The sequence below is a fragment of the Myotis davidii genome, unplaced genomic scaffold (assembly GCF_000327345.1).
Source record: "Myotis davidii unplaced genomic scaffold, ASM32734v1 scaffold269, whole genome shotgun sequence".
Lineage (NCBI taxonomy): Eukaryota > Metazoa > Chordata > Mammalia > Chiroptera > Vespertilionidae > Myotis > Myotis davidii.
The window spans coordinates 2379407-2400220 of NW_006383008.1; the positions used below are offsets into that span (position 1 = coordinate 2379407).

At 37.1% G+C, this 20814-nt stretch overlaps 1 long non-coding RNA gene across 1 annotated transcript in view; it reads left to right on the forward strand.

The window, feature by feature from the left end:
* Positions 1–11036, forward strand: part of LOC107181575 — a 17381-nt gene extending 6345 nt beyond the window's left edge. The window contains exon 3 of the long non-coding RNA XR_001512233.1: positions 11027–11036. This is a non-coding gene — a long non-coding RNA (uncharacterized LOC107181575). The remainder of the gene's footprint in view (positions 1–11026) is intronic.
* Positions 11037–20814: the final 9778 nt, after the last annotated feature.

Consider the following 20814-nt stretch of genomic DNA (forward strand, 5'->3'; position numbering starts at 1 on the left):
TTTAGGACATTTTCATCTAATTGTACACAGGACAACTTCAGACATGTAGAGGGATAGAGGAAAAACGGAAAAAAAATCCTGATGGACACAGACAGAGTGGTGATTGCCTGAGGAAGGGGGGATCCAAGGAGGTAGAGGGGGCACAGGGGGATAAGTGATGATGGAAGGAGACTGGGTTTGGGATGGCAAACACACAATACAGTGTACAGAGGATGTGGTATGTAATTGTACACCTGAAAGCTGTGTAATTTTGTAACCAGTGTCACCCCAATAAGTTCGATAAAAATAAACAAATTTCCTGACAGTGTTCTCAGACCAAATTACAATAGTCTAAAATAGTACTGACAGCTTAAAAAATTTAAATTGTGTGAGGCTGGCGTCTAAAGACTAAGTTAAAATGTAAGCCTTTGTTTATGCAGAAATCTTCCCAGTTTACTCATCGCAAAAGGCACGTACACATACACATTTTAATGCAAATATGGTTACATCTATTTTTGAGTGGGGCTCAGAATTAATTTTATTTCTTTACTATGTAACGGCTCATTTCCTAGCTTGCTTATAAAACTGTGGTTTCCAGGTAGAGGCAAATGCAAAGGTATTGTTATAGAGACTGTCATAATTCATGTCACTAAATAAAAAAACACATTGAAAGATTATTGCTGTATCTTTTTTAATTGTCTTTCTCATCAACAACCTACTAAAATTTTATGGTATCTTGAATTCTGTTAGCCTCAAAAATTTGTTTTCAAGAACCATAGCTACACTATTTTCAACTCAGTTATTCTGGTAATGCAAGCCGTGCAACAATTATAACCTTTGAGCGTTTTTTTTTTTATTTGCTTGTATCCACACTATAAAGCACTGATAAGTTTACTAAAGCACTTTTTAATTAAAGGAATAAATGAAGAATACACAAATATGTGTGATGTACTTAGTACTGCACTATACTAGGGTCTGCAAAAAAACCCACACAAAAACAGACTCTGCTCTTTACCCTCCCTTAGGGCTTACCGTCTGCGAGGGCCCTTTAACCAAGACTGGAAATTCCAAGTCCTTGCTAACCTAATGTGGCTTTACTAGACACTACAAGCAAACACTACAAATTAGAGCTGTTTTGATTTAAGGGATAACTTATCAGCACCCTGAATGTCAGGAAGCTCTTGATGAAAGCTATGTTGCTGAAATCAGTCTTAATAGCAGCCAACATTTTTGAGCTTTTATTATGTGCTAAGTATGTTACATGTATCTGCTCATTTAATTCTCACAGTCCGTAAGGAGCTTGGCATCAATCACACAGCTAGCAAGTGATAGAACTGAGATAACAGCCAAGTGGTGTGCCTTCAGAGACTGCTCTCAGAAACACTACTGTAATCACCTCATTTACTTCTGGGAGGCAAAACAACTTCATTTCTATCATCTTCTATGCGTAGCATAAAATTATTCAAATAGTAGGGAGCCAACATGTATTTATTGATTAATCAACATCGCATAGGCCTTTATTCATGCTACATTATTGCTTTGTCTTTGTTAAGGCCAGACTGTCTTCCAAAGTGTCTACCATTTTGCAGTCCTGCCAGCAATAAGTGAGAGTTCCTGTTGCTACTCATCCTTGCCAGCATTTGGTGTCATTGTTCTGGATTTTAGGTACTCTAGTAGGTATGTAGTGGTATCTACATACATATTTTGTACATATTACGTACATATTTTGTAAAATTTATACCTATTTCATTTTATTGGAATAAATGTAAGTGGTATCTCATTATTATTTTAATTTGCATTTCCCTGATAGGATATGGTGTGAACACCTTTCTATATGCTTATTTGCCACATGTGTATCATTTTTAATGAGGTGTCTCTTAACATCTTTGGCCCACTGTTTTTAATTGGATTGATTGTTACTTATTATTTACTTGTAAGAGTTCTTTTTATATTTGTATAACAATCTTTTATCAGATACATCTTTTGCAAATGTTTTCTTACAGTCTCTGGCTTGCCTTTTCATTCTCTTGACAGTGTCCTTCTCAGAGCAGATGATTACATTTTAATAAAGTCCAGTTTTTCAATTCTTTCCTTCCTGGATTGTACCATTGGTGTTATATCTAAAACATTATTGCCAAACCCAAAGTCATCTAGATTTTCTTCTATGTTGTATTCTAGGAGTATTATAGTTTTGCATTTTACATTTACCTCTGTGATACATTTTGAGCCAATATTCATGAAGGAAGTAAGGTCTTTATCTACATTTTTTAAAACATAACATTCAGTTATTCCAGCATTATTTTTGCTCCATTGTATTGATTTTGCTCCTTTATTGAAAATCAGTGACTATATATATTTATGTGGGTCTATTTCTGGGCTCTCTATTCTGTTCCATCAATCTATTCATCTATATTTTCTCAATACCACACTGTTTTGATTGCTATAGCTTTGTAGTAAGTCTCGATATTAGTTAGTGTCAATCTTCCACTTTGTTCTTCAATATTATGTTGGGTCTTTTGGCTCTCTATAAATGTTAGATCAGCTTGTCAATATCACAAAATACCTTGCTGGGGTTTTGATTGAGATTGCATTAAATCTATAAAACAAGTTTGGAAGAACGGACTTGACAATATTGAGTCATTTTTATCTATGGATATGGAATATTCCTACATTTATTTAGTTAATTTTTATTTTGTAATCAGATTTTTATAACTTTTTAAATATAGTTTACGTACATATTTTGTAAAATTTATACCTATTTCATTTTATTGGAATAAATGTAAGTGGTATAATGTTTTTAATTTTGAATTCCACTTGCTCATTGCTGGTATATAGGAAAGCAATTGACTTTTGTATATTAATTTCATATCTTACAACCTTGCTATAATCCCTTCAGGTCCATTACTTTTCTTGTTGATTCTTTTTTTATTTTGCATAGAGATGATCATATCATCTGCACACAAAAACCATTTTATTTTTGTCTTCCCAATCTGTACACCTTTCATTTACCTTTCTTATTGTACTAGATAGGGCTTCCACTGCAATGTTGGAAAGCATTGGTGACAAGGAACATTCTTGCCTTGTTCCTGATTTAGCAGGAAGGCTGCGAGTTTGTCATTAAATATTATGCTAGCTGCAGGTTTTTTGAAGATATTCCTTATCAAGTTGTAAAAGATCTCCTCTATTCCTAGTTTACTGACAGTTTTTGAAATCATGAATGGGTGTTGTTTTCTGTCAAATGCTTTTTATGCATTCGTTAATATGATTATATGATTGTTCTTCTTTAGTATATCCATTACCCTTTAAAAATTTAGTGTTTGCTGTATTGTTTATAATAATACATTTACAACTAATCTAAGTATACTTTCAAATAATTCTATGCCACTTCATGGATAGTAAAGCACTTTATAATAACCAAATGATACTAATTCCTTTACTTCACTTTTTAAAAAAAATATATTTTTATTAATTTCAGAGAGGAAGGGAGAGAGAAATAGAAACATCAATGATGAGAGAGAACCACTGATCGGTGCCTTCTGCATGCCCCCTACTGGGATTCAAGCCCACAACCTGGACAAGTGCGCTGACCAGGAATCTAACTGTGACCTCTTGGTCCATAGATAGACTGAGCCACTCTGGATGGGCGATTATAGTGTTTTTGGTCTTTAGAATTTCATTTTGGTTCTCTGTTAGAATTTCCTTCTTTTTTTATATTACCAATCTAATCTTACATGTGGTCTTATTTATCCATTAGAGCTTGCAGTATTTTAATCACAGCTGTTTCAAATTCCAGGTATGTTAATTGCAACATTGGTCACATATGTGTCTTGTTCTGATGCTTACTCTGCCTCTTCGAACTGTTTTTTGTCCTTTTATACTATGTTGTAATTTTTCCTTCAAAGCTGGACTTGCTAGATTGGATAAAAGAAACTGCTTTAAATAGACCTTTAGTAATGTGATGGTGAGGTGTGTGAGGCCCAGCATTCTAGACTCTTATTCCATACATCTTGGTCTTTCGGTGAGCCTCTGCCTCTGGACTGTGAACTTGACGAAAGCTTGTCAGTATCCTCTCTTTAAGTGAGACGATGACAGAAGTGGGCTGAAGTTGTATATTTCTCTTCTTCCTGCCAGGCTGGAGGCGGCTGGCATTGAGTATTTTCTTTTCTCCTCATGGAAGGCCAGAGCCAGCTGTTGTTGAATCTTCTCCTTCCCGGGGCCACTTAGGCTGATAATACCAGCTGGCTGAGCTCCGGTCAACTAACTTCTGCTGAGCGCAGCCTTATTAAGAACAGACTGCTCTGCTGTACTTAACAATGGCTGTTTTCCCCTCCGGCTGTGGGACACACCAGGGGTTTTGCTGCAGTGTTCACTGTGAAAGCTGCGGGCGGTAAGACTCACAGAGTGTGGAGCATTCCCCAGGACTGGCCACCCTGGAGAGTTATCTCACAGGCTTCCCACTCTGAGCCTGCAGTTAGTCTCCGAGTTCACGTTTCCCTGCCTCACCCTGGTTTTCATGAAGGCCTCAGCCATGGGTTTCTGCTCTGGTAAGTTGTGCTTTGCTGTGTTTGTATCGGTCTCTCCAATTTTAGGGGTAGTAGTTTGCCCTATGACCTCACTTCTTTCATGGGCCTGGGGAGAGTTGTGGCTTTAACAGTTTGTTCAGTTTTTTACTTGTTACTAGCACAAAGTGGCAACTTCCAAGCTTCTTATCTGCCAAACTTGAAACCAAAAGTTACCAGATCCTGCCTTTTTAAAGCAGGTAATGTTTTGTTCACGAAGGCTCTCTCTTCCATTGATTTTTTTAAAAATTATTCTTATTTATCTTTATTGTTGAAAGTATTACAAATGTCCCCCCCCCTACTGGCCCCCTCCACCACACTCCCACCCCCTACCCAGGTCTTCACTGCACTACTGTCCGTGTCTTGCACTGATTTTAATTTTAAAATATGTCATTAAAATATTTACCATAATTTTAATTTTTGAGGCTCCACCCTTGAATTATGTACCCGAAGTGAGTGCCTTGCTCACGCCACTCTATTGCTGGCCTTGAGAAACTGTGAAGACATTATCTTCCACCTGAGATAATTCTCCTTTCATTCTGCCAGGTGTCTGTGGGCACATGCACTGCAAGTCGGGGGGAGCTGAGGTGTTATTTCAGTGCCAGGTATTAGGTAATAATCCCTGAGCTGCAGTCACAGGAAAAGCTATCTGCTTGTAGTTCCTCCTTGTTCCTAGGGCACAGGCCCCCTGAGTCCTGAGCTCCAATGCCTTTCCTCCCAGCCTCTTGGGGCAAACGCTCATTTAGTCATTCCCTTTTCCAGATCCTTGCTGGGAAATTATTGACTATCTCATTAACTTTTCTTTCCCCCCATATTTACTACTTGTCCTCACTGAAAGGTTTGGTCTGAATGACCTAATCAGACATTAATGGTAATGAAATTCCTGGATTGTTTAAAAAAAAAAAACTTAAATCATTTTCCTTTAGATATCCTGGCTATTTAAATTCCCCAAACAATCATATAACTTCACCGTTCTTTTGCTGTGCAGACAGGTAATCGATAAGACTATTTTATGTATTAAGGAAAAGATTTGCTCCAAGAAAAGTGCTTAAAGGTTGCTTAACTTTATCTTTGATTTTAATACATCAGGGAGTTCAAAAACCATGCCATCCATCATTGTGGAATATTTGCTCATGAAATAGATTCTATTTTTGTAATGACCTCATTTCTTACATAAAGAGTTCTTATAAATCACCTATCACTTTCTTTACCTGTTTAGTGGAAAGGGCATTCAGTGGCCCTTAAATCTATCTAGATTCAAGCAATACTTTGAGAATCTAAGGAAAGCTATAACGATTCTCCACAGAAATATTTACCTGTGCTCAAATATTGGCATATATAAATTTAATGAGTTTTTGTACCTCAGGAATACAGGAATAGAATAATATTATACAGGTGCAATTATTTGAACATTATCTGATGCCGAGTGACTAATGTAGGTTTGATATTAGATATCAAATACCCCTGTATTTTTGGCCAGCTCTACCATTGCCTGGAATATTCTATTTGTTCTGTTGGTCATATGGGTAAGAATATAATAATGAGAAAAGCATGCAATAGCATCAGAACAGTGGGAGGAAACTGCTAAAGAACTCCATGTTGAGCAGTAAATAAAAATTACAGAAGAAAAACGGGGGAGGGAGAGGTGGCTCTACCTGGGAAGGTGGGATGTGCTGGTAACAGATTCAGGAAGTGAGCATTCTGAAACCATTTTAGTAAACACTGAGTGAAGATGGTGCTTGTTCTAGTGATACAATTCCACCGTCTAGCAGCGAGAGGTGTGCAATACATATATAAGAAAAGTTCCTAAAGGAGAATTGGAGTGAACATGCTGGTCAATATCTGTCTAAAGCAGTGATTCTCAACCTGTGGGTCGCGACCCATTTGGGAGTCTAACGACCCTTTCACAGGGGTCGCCTAAGACCATCAGAAAACACACATATAATTACAGATTGTTTTTGTGATTAATCACTATGCTTTAATTATGTTCAATTTGTAACAATGAAAATACATCCTGCATATCAGATATTTACATTAGGATTCATAACAGTAGCAAAAATACAGTTATGAAGTAGCAACAAAAATAATTTTATGGTTGGGGTCACCACAACATGAGGAACTGTATTAAAGGGTCACGTCATTAGGAAGATTGAGAACCACTGGTCTAAAGGGTTGGGAACTGGAAGCTGCCTATGGGAGGGACTAAAACAGGACTAGCCTGGAGGGATTTACGGAGACCTGATGGATGGGAAGAAAATAAGGGATGAGAATCTTTTCTTTGGAGCTAACATTTTGGATTAAGGCCTATAGGTTAAAACTAATTCACACATGCAAAAGTGGGTCCCAACAAATACAAAATAGGAAAGGTTGTATCTCCCCAGTTACCCATGATCCTTTTCCTAGTTCCCAGGGCACACAGGCAGGTGTGAACTGCGTACAAAATTAAACCATTGGGGTAGGAGGTGGGGCACTGACCCTTAGACATAATCAGTTTTGGTGATTTCAGTTCCGTTTTGCATTGCTCTTTTCACACTGCATGGATCATTATACAAATTCACAGAAAGCTGGGAAATTCTATTCCCAGGAAGTTCATATGTATTTGGTATAACAACTACCATGAGCCTAAAGGATTACAGTAATTCAAAGCATATTAATCCCTCCTGAGCCGCACAAAGCTTTGATTGATGGATTCCCGAGCCGCCAGAGCTTTCTTGATGCTTGCAGAATCTGCAATGGGAGTTGAATGTAGTGACTCACCTTTTCCTGTGTGTCAAGATTTCATAGGATGTTGAAATTAAAAGATTGCCATCAATATTTACTATGTTTGCTGTAATTCTAAAATATAATCATTTTAATCAGAGATTAATAATTCCATTAGGAGTAATCATATTTCACCCACCTCTCTGCCCTCCTGCTCCCCTCCTGCCCCCGTCCCCCAAGCTGGCTCCTTCCCTTATGCCACATAGCTTCCAATGAAAGAGCAGAAATAACTCAAAGTGGAAATAAACCTCAGCAGATCTAATAAATGTAAACAATAAATCGTTCTTTAAACATCAGAGCTGCATGTCCTTAACAGAGGTATGCAGCTGTTCTTTTTCTGTTTGTTTTTTTTTTTGTTTTGTTTTTAGTCTGGGTACATAAGATTTGATTAGGCAGTATTTCAAAATGAAAGTAAAAAAGCTTTCTTTCTATATGTCCCTACATCAGAAACAAAAAATACATTTTCCCCAGCAATGGCTGGAATTTTTGCTTCCTGAGCCCATGGCTAGGCTCTTACTCTAACTTTCCAGAAAAATAAAGTGTTGCTCTTATTGTCAATTTCTAATTTCTCTGCTCATACCCTGAGCAAAGAGAAATCAAGTGGTTAGACACCTTTTAACTGAGGCCTTCAGGATAAAATGCTTTAATGAAATGTCAGAAAATGGTATGACTTAGCCAAATATTGTTTTAATAGGTTTTTTTAAATTATTTGGGTATAGCAAGGCCAACAGATCAGGAGACAATTGCCATTGAAAAGATAGTTTGTTTATTAATCTCAGATCCCAAGAGTGAAAACACATCACACAGCAGGGGGCTCACAGGCAATCACCTGAGGTCAATTGCAAGACAGAGCGGGAGAGGGGAACTCAGCAAGAGCCTGCATTGTGAATCCCACAGGAAAGAACAGGTGGGGCAAGGTAAGCAGGTTTAAGATTGGCTAGTTTGCATAATTTCAGGACCTGTCCCTGTTGCCTAGTATTTTCTCAGGTCAAGGTAGCAGTTCCAGCAGGTATATTATTGGAGGGTATCAGCAGAGAGTTTGGTAAAGAATATGCAAAGATTGGTGGTATTTGTGTGTAATTAGGGGAAGGGGCGTTGTGGTTGTGGCGGTCATGGTTGGAGACTCAGGGAAGAAGGTCAGGATGGAAAGTTGAGGGGATTGTAGAAGAAGGAACTGGGAAGTATGTGTGTGGGGGGTCCTCCTACCGGGGTAGAGGAGTTACTGATATGAAGTAGTTGCCTCCTAGAGAAAGCAATAATCTCCATTAATTTTTAGAATGTCATAGATTGTAGTATCCTCTACTAGGCTTTCCCCTAGGCACTGGGGTATAAGGGTGTGTGTTGGCAAAAGCAAGGATATATCAGGAACATGTGTTAAATAACAAGCTCATAAAACATAATAGAAGCCCTAATATCAAAGAAAAAAGGCAATAAGCATTTCATGTCCAATTTGTCAGGACCTTAGGAGAGGCAGCTTGTGGGTGTCAGGCAGAGGGGTTAATGTCTGGGGTGAAGTTGTTGCTGGAGATATGTCACCTCCAGTGGGGTGCTCCTGGGCCTGGGGGATACCATGGGATGTGGGACTGGGTATTTTTTTGGAAAGACACTCAATGAATTTGATTTGTGTCTTATGTTTATGTCTCTATGGTATTATGAGGTGGAGTCATTTTTATAATTTGAAGGCAACATTGTGTCTTGGGAGCTTGGGGTGTAAATAGCTTTTAAGTCAAGAGTCTTCTGGGTGCACAGCTAGCAAAGGCAACGCTGGCAATTGTGATGCTGTCGTAATGCATCAGAGCATCAAAATTGGATGGACACAATGAAAGCCCCCTTTAAAAATGAGTAAATTTAAGTTTCCAATAATTTAAGGTTTTGCACATATAGATGATGAAAGGAGTTCTATTTCAAATAGGTTTTAAGTCATATGACTAATTTGAATATATCTTGTCAATAGGGTATTTGTTCGTTTGTTTTTAAAGCTGACATTAATATTTGGAATCTCACCAAAGAAAAGAGTAACATTCAGCCCACAAGTCCTACTCATTCAAACAGTGCTTTCAATGAACTTTTTAGGGCATCACTCAAATTATCATGAAGAAAAAGGTAAAAACAAAAAAAGGGGGGGGATATTTGGAGGAAACAGATAAATGTACCAGGAAAAAAAAACACCTTCCAAAACAACAAAATCAATAGCTATGCCTTTATTTTCAGATGAGAATATGTAAAACTTGTGAAACCTAAATAAGGTCTCTGGATTATACCAATGTCAATGCTAACTCTTTAACTACTATAAAATAGGAAGGCAATAATAGTGCTTGAAATTTATACATAAAAAATATGAGCATATTACTTTAGAATATATCACTAAACATCAAAAGAAATATGAGTTGAAAGAGAAACTTCACTAGGAAACTACTATTTTTCATTAGAATCCTATTTGATCATTTTGACTGAACATCTAAATATAACTTTAAGAGAAAATAGTATATAAATGTTAAAAAAAACTTGTGAAACAAGAATTGTATCATGTTATTTTATAGAATAAGAATTCATACTGCATCCCTTCAAAACAAAATTGGACCAAATGTGAATAAAATGTAATTTTTTAGCTCATCTAATCATTTTTATACCTGCAATATGTTCATTTTTATCTGGGTATTGGCATCATTTTAGAGTGTCTATAAGTTATGTATTTCCTTTAAGCAATATACTGGATATTGACATAGAGACTTTCCAAATTGGCAGTCAACATACTGGATTGTGGGCAGAAACAGTGTCTTACAATCTCGTAAATTAGCACAAAATCTTTAAAGATTTAATTGAACTGAAAAAAAAACAAAAAAACAACATAAATTTAGAAAACTAATGAAAATTGGTTTTATTTAGTAAGGACGGAACTATGAGATTAGATGCATTCAGTTTGTCCTATATCACAAAAAAAAACAAGATAAATTTAGAAAACGAATGAAAATTGGTTTTATTTAATAAGGACGGAACTATGAGATTAGATGCATTCAGTTTGTCCTATATGAGAGTGAAAGACGATATGTAAGAGGATCTCTATATATAAAACGCTAATATGCAAATAGACCGAACAGTGGTACTACTGAACAACTGGTCGCTATGATATGCACTGACCACCTGGGGGCGTGCATGGAACATGGCGGGCGTTGGCTGCGACAGGATGGTGGAGCAGGTGAGCAGGGGCGCCAGACCAAGGCGGGGCACCAGTTGCTGTCATCAGGGTGAGCCTCTGGTGATTACTAAAAATTCTTTGCTCCCACATGCCAAGGTCCCGCCCGGCCCTCACACCCGCTGCCGGCACCCAGCGCTGTTCCCGATCGCTGGGCGCCATCAGTGGGTGTGAACAGTGGCTGCTGGCCCCTATTACCCCTGAGGGCTTCTCTGCCTCCCCCTGCTCCTGAGGGGCGATTGGGGCAGCAGTCACTGCTTGTACCCACTGATGGCGTTGGCCCAAATCGCTCTGTGCTGTCAGTGTGTGGGAGTGGCAGCGATGAGGGCGGAGCTCCCAGCAGACAGGGACCAGGGACTGCAGCAGGAGAGGCTGGGCGGGGGCGCAGAGGATGGGCCAAGACCTGCACCTGTGCCCACCACAGCCTCCTGGCCCACAGTTCCTTTCAAGGTGCACAAATTTGTGCACTGGGCCCATAGAATGAAAATAAAAAACAAGGATGTATATTGTATTAATCTGGTCATGCTATCATAAGAAAAATCCCAGACTGGTTCAAATAACAGAAATTAATTTTCTTACAGTTTGCAGGACAGAAGTCAGACCAATGTACTGCAAGGGTTGATTTCTCATGTGGCTTCTTTCTGATTTGTAGATGTCTTTTTGTCCTCACACAGCCTTTCTCTCTGAGAGAGAGAGAGAGAGAAGCCCCTGGTGTCTCTTCCTCTCATAAGGACCACAGTCTCATAGGAATAGGGCACCACCCTTATGACCTCATTTAACCTTAATTAACTCCTTAAAGACCCTATCTCTAAATGCAATCACATTGGTATATTAGAGCTTCAACATATGAATTTTTGGGGAAACAATTTAGTCCATAACATAGGTTGATGCATTCCTAGATGGACTATTTTTATTATGGTTAAGACACTGAAACCGACATTTTCACTGCAGCAGAAAAATAAGAGAGACTAGAATTTGATAAAGAGCTGATATGTTTCCCTAAATGGGATTTAAAAGAGTATATTAAATAATTGTAAAGAGAAAAATGTTTTGCTTCTGGTCAGAAATTTTTAGCATCAGTCTCTGCCAAACTTCAAGAAGTGCTAAACTTAAACTCTGAAGACATAAATGATCACTTAGGAAGATAAGAAAAGAGAAAGTGTAAAAATTATCTGATAAGAGTTTGGTCATAATCATGTACCTAGACTTGCTACTCTCAGGCACTCAAAGCCATGTATAGTTTTAGACTTAAGTGAGATTCCCATCTTGTTGATGAGGGTGGGTTGAAATACTTTATTCATAAAATTGTTAAGCAATAATTTCAAACAAAAAGCAAACATATGGTAGAAGAGTAGACAACTCACAATACACTGAAAAAATAGAAAGCTAAATAAAATATCAGTTTCAGTGAGGGGTTAAGTTGGAGAAAGTTTGATGGAGATAACAAAACTTGCCTATGACACACTATAACAGCGGTTCTCAACCTGTGGGTCACGACCCCTTTGGTGGTCGAATGACCCTTTCACAGGGGTTGCCTAAGACCATCCTGCATATCAGATATTTACATTACGATTCATAACAGTAGCAAAATTACTATGAAGTAGCAACGGAAATAATTTGATGCTTGGGGGTCACAACATGAGGAACTGTTTCAAAGGGCCAGAAGTTTTAGAACCACTGCACTATAAGAATAGAAGGAGTAGGGTAGGTGGGGACACAGCTATCTGTTTTTGTTTGTTTTTCTGCGTGAAACTGGGCTTGTAGGGATGTAGCAAACGGTGGGGTCAGACAGGTAAAGTAAGTGAACACCCCTGTTCTAGCTGTTCAGATTTCCAGCATAACTGCCCAAAAGTCTTTTGGCCATTAGTACATCAGAGAGAAGATGAAGAAAACCATTCAGGATTCATTCACCAATTCCCTAGTACATGTACAGCTTGTATATATAAGTTTTCAGACTACTCACTGAGTACCTGCTGTGCCCATCCTTTCCCCACATTTTAAAATAATTCTCCTTGTATATTGTGTTGTAGCTTAGATTCCTAGATATTGAAAATGATGTCCTATCCTCGGCCTAAAGCAGTGATGGCAAACCTTTTGAACTCGGCGTGTCAGCATTTTGAAAAACCCTAACTTAACTCTGGTGCCGTGTCACATAAGAAATTTTTTGATATCTGCAACCATAGTAAAACAAAGATTTATATTTTTGATATTTATTTTATATACTTAAATGCCATTTAACAAAGAAAAATCAACCAAAATAATGAGTTCGCGTGTCACCTCTGACACGGGTGTCATAGGTTCACCATCACTGACCTAAACTTAATCAGCAAACCAGCTGCTGGACCACCCCCCAATCCAGAACTCTCTCTCATAAAGATCCTGGACTGCTTTCCATTTGTCCAGCTCTTTATCTTTGTCATCTCTGTGAAAACACAAAATACAAGTCAGTTCAGAAAGGGGCTTAAATGATGAAATATTGTTCCTTAAAGGGAACCCGGGGACACCTAAGTTGACGTCTTTGTTTTATAAATGAGTTAACTCAATATGAGAGTTGTAGGAGCCTGTCCAAAGTCATACAACTTAGTGGGTGGGAGAAAACAGAGATTGGAACCTAATTCTCTGCATTCCTAATCCAGCCTATCTTTTAAATCCAAATTTTTATTAACCAGGCAAGAGTGGCTAGGTACCCACCACATGATTTTGCAAGTGCATGTGTTGCTGTAAATTAAACCCCTTGATATTTTTGTTTCAGACCTGAAAATCTGTTCAAACAAGATAAGGAATTAGTAAAAACACCCAACTGCAAATGAAAGTGATAGAGAATGACAAACCAACTCATTGTCATAGTCACCGTTTGTAAATGACAAACTTTTCTGTATGTTGTGCCATAGGAGCAATATTGTGATATTGGCCAAACACATTTTACAACAGTACTGTTCAGTCCATAAAACTAGTCATCATCTCTACATCCTAAAAAGTGGTCTCATCCTCCTCAATTAATTTGCAGAGGTAGATTTAGCAGCTAGCATTTCTAGGTCCCTGCAGAGAACAAATTTTGTGTACTATGTTTTAGTTATAGAACATCAAGACTCAGATATAGATAGATCTAGACTGAATTATGTTTATAAATGAGTTACATTTGAGGATTAGGTCTGATAGTAAGAGTCCAGTAATATCTACAAAAAAAAATTTGTCTTTTTTAATCACTCTTAACACATTGCGGGCGGATCACGAGCATTCTCATGTTTTCATAGTACACAGTGTTTTACATAAATGTTAAAGGCATGCATTAAAATTTAGTACCTATTGCCTTTTGAAGTTATTTATTGCATGTTCTTATAAGCTAATATCTTTTTAAATTATGATACTTTATAAAACGTTTTTTTGTACTTGTCCAATAGAAACTTCTCTGGCCACTGGGTAAAGCTAGCAATAAAATTACTGGTGCACAATGGGTTAAGCATGCATTCCTTTCACATGAACTTTAATAGTTTAATATAAAGGCTTTAGTCCTTTTGAAGCATAGCTTTGGTCATTAAAAACATTAACCAAATTTATCTTCCTTTACACAAATATAGACAATTTAGGGTAGAATGAGAATAATAGTATTATTGAAATTTTTAGTAAAAATCTATATGAAGTGGAATTCTGAATCTCTTTTGGGTAAACCAGTCTCTGCATCTAGCCTTCCATTGGCTCACTCACCTAAATCTAAACTTTAGTTTCTTTAGACAAATGCTTTTAAGCACAATCAACCTGAGAATATCTGAGTGTACGTACAGGTATAAAATTTACAAGTTCAGCATGCATTCCAGGTATGTACTTTGGAAAAAAAAAATGTTCTTGAATTTTTTAAAGTCTATTTTCCAACTTCTCTTTATGTATTGTAGGTCTTATCATCCTTGGGCAGATGCTCATTTTCCAGATCAATGGTCCTGAGGTTAATGTCAGAAGTACAAGTAGGCCTAGTCTATTTCTTTTTTATAATTTCTGAGAGTTTCTCACAGAATGTCAAATACTACATTAAATATTTCATTTTGTGCCAGATAACATGTGCTTAAGTTCCTTCTGATAGTCAGGGCCTAACTCTTTTAAAGTTGGGAAACTAGCGAGGAAGAACACAACGGGAAATCTCTTCATTAAACTTCTTCCTGAATTGAAGTAAAAAGTTGAAGGCAAAACTAACTTTCCTTCTTTTTAAAAAATATATTTTTATTGGTTTAAAAGAGGAAGGGAGAAAGAGAGACAGAAACATCAATGATGAGAGAGAATCGTCGATCAGCTGCCTCCTGCATTCCCCCTACTGGGGATCGAGTCTGCAATCCAGGCATATGCTCTGCCTGGGAATTGAACTGGGTCCATGCTCAACCACTGAGCCACACCAAGCTGTGCCTAATTTTCTTTATGTCAGATATTTAAAAAGTTGCTGATGAGTCAAATGAGAAGAATAAAATGAAACAGTTTTCTAAAAAAGCTTAAGTGAAAAAATATCATATATTCAAAGTTTGTTTCTACTTCTACATATAATTTTTACTGAATATAATTTTTACTAAGGTTAAGGTAGATAGCAGGCAGCAAAATTAGTAGGAAAATGTGTAAAATTTAGAAACTGTGGCAGATGCAAATGAGGAAAAAAAAGCTTAAATTGGGTATAACCTTCAGAAAGCATTATGTACAATTTCTCCATTTTCAAAGCCATAGGGAGTTGGACTAAAGTAAAAATAATGCCCTGACTGACATGAGGATAAAGTAGGTTTGATAGATTCATTGTTTTTAATCTAAATCCTCCATGGTTTTGAAACAGAACTCTTCTAAACTTCACTCATTCATTTGGCATCTAATTTAGATAAATTTCAGAACTATACATTTGTTTTGTAAATAATACTCTTTAGAAAATGTGTTTAATCTGTCCATCATATCCAGTTGATTGATGGTGTTGTTGAGTTCGACTATGTCCTTTCTGATTTTCTGTCTACTGGATCTCTTCATTTCTGAAAAATGAGTGTTGAAGTTCCCAAATACAACAGTGGATTTATCTATTTCTCCATGGAGTTCTATCAGTTTTTGCCTCATGTAGTTTGACTATATTTTGTTAGGCACATACAATGAGAATTATGTCTTCTAGGAGAATTGACCCCTTTTTTATTACGTAATGACCCTTTTTTATCCCCTATATTTTCCTTGCTCTGAAGTGTGTTCTGTCCAAAATCAACATAGCTACTCCCATTTTCTTTTGATTGGTGTTAGAATGGTATGCCTTTCTCCATTCATTTTTCTTTGATCTATATGCATTTTTATATTTAAAGGATAGGTAATATACTTGGATCTTGTTTTTTTTATTGATTCCGGTAATCTCTGTCTTTAATTGGTGCATTTAGACATTAATATCCAAAGTGATTATTGATATACTTGGGTTAATATCTACCATATTTGTCAGTGTTTTCTATATTGCCTTTGATCTTTGTTTCTATTTTTATCTTCCACTATTTTTCTCTCTTTTGTGGTTTTAATTGAGGATTTCATATAATTCCATTTTCTCTCCTCTCTTATTATATTAGTTGTGATTTTTAAAACTTTTAAAATGACTGTCCTAGAGTTTGCTATATATATTTACAACCAATCCAAGCCCACACTTTTAAATAACACCATACCACTTCATAAGTGAGATCCTCCACCTTGTCCTTTGTATCATTTCTGTTATTGATTTTGCTAATATATAAGCATATGTGCATAGATATATTCAAATGTATTGTTGCTATTTTCATTTTGAACAAATGTTATGTTACATAAATCTAAATAAAGTTTTTATTTTATCTTTACTTATCTCTTCTCTGATACTCATCTTTCCTTCCTTTAGGTAAATCCAAGTTTCTGACCTATATAATTTTCTCATTCCGAAGAGCTTCTTTTAACATTTCTTGCAAGGAAGGCTACTGGTAACAAATTCCCTTAATTTTTGTTTGTATGAAAAAGTCTTTATCTTTTCACTTTTGCAGACTAATTTCACAGGTTATAGAATTCTAGGTTGATGGGTCTTTTTCTCACAATAGTTTAAATATTTTACTCTCTTGCCCTAACTGGTTTGGCTCAGTGGATAGAGCGTCGGCCTGCGGACTCAAGGGCCCCAGGTTCATTTCTGGTCAAGGGCATGTACCTTGGTTGTAGGCACATACCCAGTAGGGAGTGTGCAGGATGCAGCTGATTGATGTTTCTCTCTCATTGATGTTTCTAACTTTCTATCCTTCTCTCTTCCTCTCTGTAAAAAATCAATAAAATATATTAAATATTTTACTCTCATCTTCCTTGCATGCTTTCTTGAGAAGTCAGATATAATTCTCATATTTTTTACTCTATAGTAGGTGCTTTCCCCTCTCTGGCCTCTTTTAAGATTTTTTCTTTATCTTTTCCCACCTGTAATTTGGAAATGATATGCCAAGGGGAAGCATTTACTTTGCTTAATATTCCCTAAGCTTCCTGGGTCTGTGGTTTGATGTCTGACCAAATTTGGGGTAATTCTCAGTCATTATTTCAAATATTGCCTCTCCTCCTTTATTTAACTTCTGCTGTTCCTATTATCCATATGTTACACCTTTTAGAGTTGTTTAACAACTCCTGAATATTTTTTATGGTTTTATTTTCACAGTCTTTTGCTTTTCTTTTCAGTTTTTAGATGAATATTTAGATATCCCCAAATTCAGCAATTCTTTCCTAGCAATGTCCACTCCACAAATAAGCTCATCAAATATACTTTTTCTTTCTGTTACAGTGTTTTGGTCTCTAGCATTATTTTTTTTTGGAGGGGGGAGTCTTTCTTCAAATTTCCATCTCTCTTCTTACATTGCATACCATCTACTTTATCCAATAGAGTTATTAGCATATGATTTTTAATTTCTTTTCTGAAAACTTTAAAATTTCTGTCATTTTTGGGTCTGGTTTTTAGCCTTTTAGTATGTCTTAGGTTTATTGTTTGTTTGGTATGTATAGGGTGGAGAAAAAGTAGGTTTATAGTTGTGAGTACATGAAACAGAGTTTATTTTTATATTCTTATTTATTAATTCTTGTATTTTCCACATGAACAACCGTAAACCTACTTTTCAAACCACCCTATTTGTATATATGAATGTGCTGTTAGGCAATTTCATTGTGCAAATATCATAGAGTGCACTTACACAAACTAGATAGTATAGTCTGCTACACACCTAGATTATAAGGTATCACTTGTTGCTCCTATGCTACAACCCTATACAGCATGTTACTGTACTGAATACTACAGGCAATTATAATACAATGGTATGTGCATGTCTAAACATATCTAAACATAGAGAAGGTACAGTATAAAAGGCACTATATAAATTATAAAAAAACACATCTAAAAAGTGCACTTACCATAAATGGAGCTTGCAGGGCTTAACGTTTATCTGGGAGAGTCAGTGAGAGAGTGGTGAGTGAATGTGAAGGCCTGGGACATTACTGTACATGACTGTAGACTTTATGCACACTGTTTGCTTAGGTTACACTAAATTTATAAAACAATATGAGATTAAATCAAGCACAGGAGAAATGATGCAATCATTAGAGACCTAAACACAAGATGTGTGAGGCTACTGCTGTTGTAACACAACATATTATTTTACAGCAAATTTTTTTAAATTTCTCTTTTTATTTATTGTTGAAAGTATTACATATGTCCCCTTTTCCCCTCCATTGATCCCCTCCAACCCGCCCGACACTACCCCCACCCCAGGCCTTCAGCACCCTACTGTCTGTTCTCTGACTTATTTTACTTAGCATGGTACTCTCTAGGTCCCTCCATGCTGTGTCCAAAGGTAAGAAATTCTCTTTTACTGCTGCATAGTATTCCGTGGTGTAAATGTACCACAGCTTTTTTTTATCCACTCCTCTACTGATGGGTGTTTGGGCTATTTCCAGATCTTAGCTATTGTAAATTGTTACAGCAAATTTTTTAATAAGTAGAAAGAATACACTCTAAAATAATAATAAAAATATAGTAGTGTGGTGAATACATACATCAATAATGTAGTTGTTTATTATCGTTATCCAGTATTATGTACTGTACAGAATTCAGTGTGCTATGCTTTTTTACAATGGGCAGGGCAGCAGGTTTGTTTACACCAGCATCGGCACAAACTCGTGAGTGATGCATGGCACATATGGCACTATGTGGGCTATGATGCCACTAGGCGATAAGATTTTCAGCTCCATTACAGTCTTTGGAACCAGAGTCTCATTTGTGGTCCATGGTTGACCAGAACGTTGTTTTGAGGCCTATGTCTGCATAGAGACATAACCATAAGATTATACTTTCTCTTCCTCCACAACCTACCACCACATTACTAAAGGCCAATTTACAGGAGTTTCTTTTGTTCAGTACATCATGTTCATATATACATACCTAGGTGTGTAATAGGCTATGCTATCTAGGTTTGTGTAAGTGCACTCCAGGATGTCTGCACAATGAAATTGCCTAGCAACACATTTCACAGACTACATCCTTGTATTTAAGCAGCACATGTCTATATTTTAATCTGCTTATGCCTCTGGACTATGAGCTTCACACATGCTTCTCACACTACCCTTCCCTTAGTTGGGACAGGATAGCTTAAGTGAGATGAGTTGAATATTTTCACCAAGTTGAAGAGTAGAGCCAGCTGGCCTTGGGTAGTTCTCCCCACTTCCCAAAGTCAATTAGGCTCTAATAAAATCCAGCAGTTTAGGCGCTGTTTAACTAGTTTTCCCTGAGGGCAGGGTTAGTTAAGAACTGAATGGTCTAGAGCAGCGGTTCTCAACCTGTGGGTCACAACCCCTTTGGGGGTCGAACGACTCTTTCACAGGGATCGCCTAAGACCATCAGAAAACGCATAAATAATTACATATTGTTTTTGTGATGAATCACTATGCTTTAATAATGTTCAATTTGTAACAATGAAAATACATCCTGCATATCAGATATTTACATTAGGATTCATAACAGTAGCAAAATTATAGTTATGAAGTAGCAATGAAAATAATTTTATGGTTGGGGATCGCCACAACACGAGGAGCTGTATTAAAGGGTCGCGGCATGAGGAAGGTTGAGAACCACTGGTTTAGTGAATTTAAAATGGTTCCTCCTCCCCTCTGTCTGCCCGCAGTCTGAGGGCGTTTACCTCGTATTTACTGTGAGGACCTGGTCAAGCTCCTGCAGATAAATCTTACTAAGTTTGGTTTGTTCATTCATTTCCCTTTTTTTAATATTCAGAAATAGCCTCTCAAATTTTCCCTCAATGATTTATTTTTTATTGAATTTTAATCCTATTGTTTATTTGTTTCTAATAAATTCAACTGCATGTCTTCCAACTTTTAAAAAATTTAATGTCGGCTTATTTTCACCTCAGATATGTTTTTATCTAATTTTTTATCTTTCCTTGTATAGTGTTTTACATTTTTTTTTTGTTTCTGATTACAAATCATCTGGTGCCTAAAATTTGTTTTATGTAGTAAATCCTTTAAAGTGTTTTCTTATCTTTTGCAGTTTATCTCCTTGTACATTGCAGAATTCTCAAATGGCATTCATATATTTTTTCTATTTGTCTTTGAATGAATGCAAATTATTTAAGACTATTTCTTGCCCCTCAACCTAACCTAAAAGTAAAGTGGATTTTTCCCCCTACAGTGTTCACATCCCTGAACTGTTATTATTATTATTACAAGTGCCCCAGTGCATGGATTCGTGCACACTGAAAGGTAATTAATTAGAAGGTGGCCAGCAGGGCGGGACTGGGCAAAACAGGCTGGACACATCCTGGAGCCAACCTCCCACAGTACCTCCCCAACTGGCCGCACCTGGGGTGGCGCTGTGGCTCGCAGGGCATCTGTGGAGTAAGCGGGGTCCCTCTGACAGGTGGGGTCTCTCAGCCTGGCCTGTGGGGATTTGGCCGAAACTGGCTCTCTGACATCCCCCAAGGGGTCCCAGATTGCGAGAGGGTGGTTCACCGCAGCTCGGCAGCTTCTGTGTTGAGCATCTGCCCCCTGGTGGTCAGTGTGTGTCATAGCTACTGGTCGGATGTCGGTCAGCTGGACAGTCGCTTAGCCTTTTATATATATAGGTTATTTTTAGTACTCAACCTGAAAGAGATATTGTAGGTGTGGATTACCACCAGACATTCAGCAGTATTAAGGAAAAGAAGAGGGAGCTGAAACTAGAAAATATCTTAATAGGTTAAAGTTACTGAAGGAAATGTGTTTTTTAAATGAATTTCTGTTTAGCCTGTTTTCTCTTTCCCGGAAATAATTGCTGTATGTAATATCTTTCATGGAATACCT